The 4,114-nt window shown below is 37.8% G+C and overlaps 1 pseudogene; it reads right to left on the reverse strand.

Annotated features, from left to right (window-relative positions):
* Positions 1 to 1,997: 1,997 nt before the first annotated feature.
* LOC138167310 (post-GPI attachment to proteins factor 2-like) lies at positions 1,998 to 2,792 on the reverse strand (annotated as a pseudogene).
* Positions 2,793 to 4,114: the final 1,322 nt, after the last annotated feature.

Raw genomic sequence — 4,114 nt, forward strand, 5'->3', positions numbered from 1 at the left:
CCAGAATTCCCAGATTAAGGAGAGAATATTACAAGCAGACAGGAAGAAACAATTTGAATATTGTGGAAACACAATCAGGATAACCCAGGATCTGGCAGCTTCTACACTGAGGTATCGAAGGGCTTGGAATATGATATTCCGGAGGTCCTAGGAACTGGGATTAAAACCAAGAGTCACCTACCCAGCAAAACTGAGTATTATGTTTTAGGGGAAAATATGGTCATTCAGTGGAATAGAGGACTTTCAAGCATTCTTGCTGAAAAAACCAGAGTTGAATAGAAAATTTGACATTCAGATACAAGAAGCATGAGAAGGTAAACAGGGAAAAGAAAACATAAGGAACTTATCAAAGTTGAAGTATTAACTTTCCTACATGGAAAAACAATAATTGTAACTTAATGAAACTTTTCTCAGTAGTTGAAGGGAATAGAAATATATATATATATATATATGTGAGGGTATATGGGCATATTAATACATATGTGAATGTGTTTACATATGTTTACAGGTATACATAGATAGAAGGCACAGGACAAATTTAACAAGAAGGGATGATACTTAAAAGGTGAAATTAAGAGGTGAGAGAAGAATATAATGAGAAGAGATGGGGAGAGACAGAATGGGGTAAACTATCTCATATTGAAGAGGCAAGGGAAAATGGTTACAATGGAGGGGAAGAATAGGAAGGCAAAAGTGAATGGGTCAACCTTATTCCCATTGAATTTGGCTTGAGGAGGGAATGAAATACACACTAAATAGGGTATCTCACCCTCCAGGAGAGTAGTGGAGGAAGGGGATGAGAGGGGGTATGATGGAAGGGAGGACAGGCTGGGGGGGTGAGGGAAGTTGGAATCACCCACTTTTGAAAAGGGACTTTATCAAACTAGAGAATAGAACAAGTGGGAGGTGGGATAGGAGGGAGGGAGATATAGTCTGTCTTTTACAATATATCTACTATGTTACTGTTTTGTATTAACCACACAAGTACAACCTATACTGAATTGGTATCTTCCCAGTAAGGGTGGGTGACGAGGGAGGAAGGGAATTAATCTGGAATTCAAAGTTTTAAAATCAAATATTCAAATATATATATATATATACATATACATATACCATTATTAATACATGTGATTGGGAAATAAGATATACAGTCACTGGGGCATAGAGATCCATTGGAAAAGTTGAAAGGGGTACGGGAGAAAATATGGGACAGAGCAGATTGGAGGAAGGGATATCCTGTGGGACTGCTATTTTAGGGTGGTGGGAAGGGGAAAAATGGGGAGAAAATTAGTAACTCAAAATCTGGAGGAAATGAATGATTTAAATCAGAAGTTAATAAAGCATTTCAAAAAAAAAAAGAAAAAAGTGATGTCAATTCCCAATGGTTCTCTATTCCTATGGGACCCTTCATTGTTACAAAGCAGTACAAACATAACAAATCAAAGTATTGGCTATGTCTTGCAATGTATTCCTTATTGATTACCCATATTCACTCTCTTTAACATGAGTAGAGACATGTTTCAAAAATCCTTTGAAGCTGCCATTGGTCAGTGCATTGCTCAGAATTCTTAAGTCTTTCAACATTGTTTTTCTTTACATTATTATGGTCACTGTGTAAATTGTTCACCTAGTTCTGGTCACTTTGCTCTCCTTGTCAAATTCCTTATTAAATAAAGTTAATTTTGTTAAAAGGTCAGGGTTGGGGAAAAATAAAAAGTACACAGTAAAGAACAAAAGAAAACCTAAAAGGAAGCAAAGAAAAGCTGGGTAGCTTTGAAAACTATGTGTAGTAATTATTATATAGGTTTTCTTGAAATGGAAATTTATTGTTTTATACTGAATCCTCTCTTATGTTCTACTATGTACATGGAAATGTTTTTTTTCTTTTTCTTTTTTTTTGTATTTCAGTTTTGTTTGTTTGTTTTGGAAGAGGGAAACTAGAGTTCTATATTTTCTCCATCAGTTTCTGGGGTGGGTGAATCTGGGAGATAGGGTAGGGAGTGCATTCTCTGTCCACTCTGTACCCTTCTAATCAGGCTGGGTCTCGTCCAACATGGTCCAGGATGGCTCAGAATCTTTTATCGTCTGTTGGAGAGGTGATAAACATCTCTTTGTTCCTGAAGTGAGAGCTACGGTGTACTCAAGGACCGTGCTGCCTCATGGTACATGTTGTGTCAGAAGTAGATGACTAAGGCCATAAAGAGAGAGACAAAGTTGACAATAAAAGGTCTTTGTTTCCAACTATAGGACTTACATTCTTCCAAACTTAATATATGTTTCTTCATCAGACACCACAAGATGTAGGTTAGCAGCCTGTGACCCAGAGCTGCTGCGATGAACATGATGCAGGCATTCTCCTGGATGGTGAAGTCCTCAGAGGAGGAGACATTGGTGAGCAGAAGCAGAGCGGCCTTCTCCAGAAGGCTGAGACCCAAGGTGAGGGGGGCAGAGCTGGTTATAGCCAAAGCAGGGTGAAGGGCAACTACTCTAGCAGTTCCAGTACACAAAGGCCACCAGGAAGCCCAGAGGGTGTGCCACAGAGCACAGGCTGATGCAGAAATGCCAGATCTTATCACTGGAGCACTTCCCCACAAACACCTGAACTTACAGTGGAAGGTAATTGGGCATTCCACAGTGGGTGGATGTGGTCTCCATGAAATGGAAGAACAGGGACTGGATGACACAGAAGAGAAAAGCCAAGAAGGGCCAGGAGATAGCACCCACAGCCACAACAGTGAAGCACGCCAGACCAGGGCTTTATCCTGCTCGAGAGGCAGTGGGACTTGGTACATTCTGTTGGACCTTGGGACAACCAGACAGCCTTGATTCAGATTCGACAAGACAGCACCCAGCAGGCCTATGAACCAGATAGGAAAGTGTATTTAAATTTAAAAAAAAACAAACAAAAATAAAATTTTAAAATGTGCTGCTATAATTTTGGAGGATCTGGGGCTTAAGGTATGGATATGCCCAACAATGGAAAAGGACAAAGAATATCCACGGGTTACAGGAGATGGCACACAAAAAAAGAGCTGGAAAACAATTTGGAACCATACCCAGAAAATTAACCATGTACACCCTTTGACCATACTATACTGCTGCTGGGCTTATGTTTCCCAAAGAAAGAGGAAAAATTCTCTATGTCCTAAAATATTTATAGCAGCTCTTTTTGTAGTGAAAAGTTGGAAATTAAGGGGGTGCCTTCCTATTGGAGAATGACAAAACAAATTGTGTTATATGGATGTAATGGAGTACTATTGTGCCATAAAAAATGGTAAAATGGGTAATTTCAAGAGAAACTGGCAAGATCTTTATAAACCAAAGCATAGCAAAGTGAGAAAAACTAAGTGAACAGTTTATGCAACGGTAACATTATAGAGAAAAACAACTTTGAAAGATTTAAGAATTCTGATCAATGTAAGAATAAACTACAAGTCCAGCAGAACAAAAATAAAACCTACCACTAACTTGCTGACAGAGAAGTGATTACCTTAAATGCAGAAAGAGACATATTTTCAGATATGGCTAATATGGAAATTTGTTTTGAAAAATTATGTAGATATGTACCGAGGGATTTGTTTCCCTGTACTTTTTTTTTAATTTACTCAGTGGGAGAGTGGGAAGGACAAATTAATTACAAAATGCTTTTTACTTGAATTTTTTTAAATACTTAAAAAAATGTATGGTACTAGGCCGATGATTTCATTGTTATAGAGAACTACCAGTTAAGAAAACTCCCTTTAGCAAAGTAGGTTGATACAGTACTTTTTCTAAAGTAATATTTTATTTTTCCCCAATTACATGTAAAAAAATTTTTTACATTTTTTAAAAGTTTTGAGTTACAAATTCTACCCCTTCCTCCCTCTTCTCCCCCCTCCCTGAGAGGGTAAGCAATCTGATATAGGTTTTACATATATTTCCATATTAGCATATGTAAAATATTTCCATATTAGCAATTTTGTGGAAGGAAAAAAGGAAAGAAGGAAGGAAAGAAAGAGGAAGGAAGGAAAGAAAAAAGAGGAAGGAAGGAAAGAAGGAAAGAAAAAAGATGAATAAAAGGAAAGAAAAAGGAAGGAAGGAAGGAAGGAAGGAAGGAAGGAAGGAAGGAAGGAAG

Source organism: Petaurus breviceps, unplaced genomic scaffold (assembly GCF_028583685.1).
Source record: "Petaurus breviceps papuanus isolate PSGF00001 unplaced genomic scaffold, PetGlider_PUasm1.0 229, whole genome shotgun sequence".
Lineage (NCBI taxonomy): Eukaryota > Metazoa > Chordata > Mammalia > Diprotodontia > Petauridae > Petaurus > Petaurus breviceps.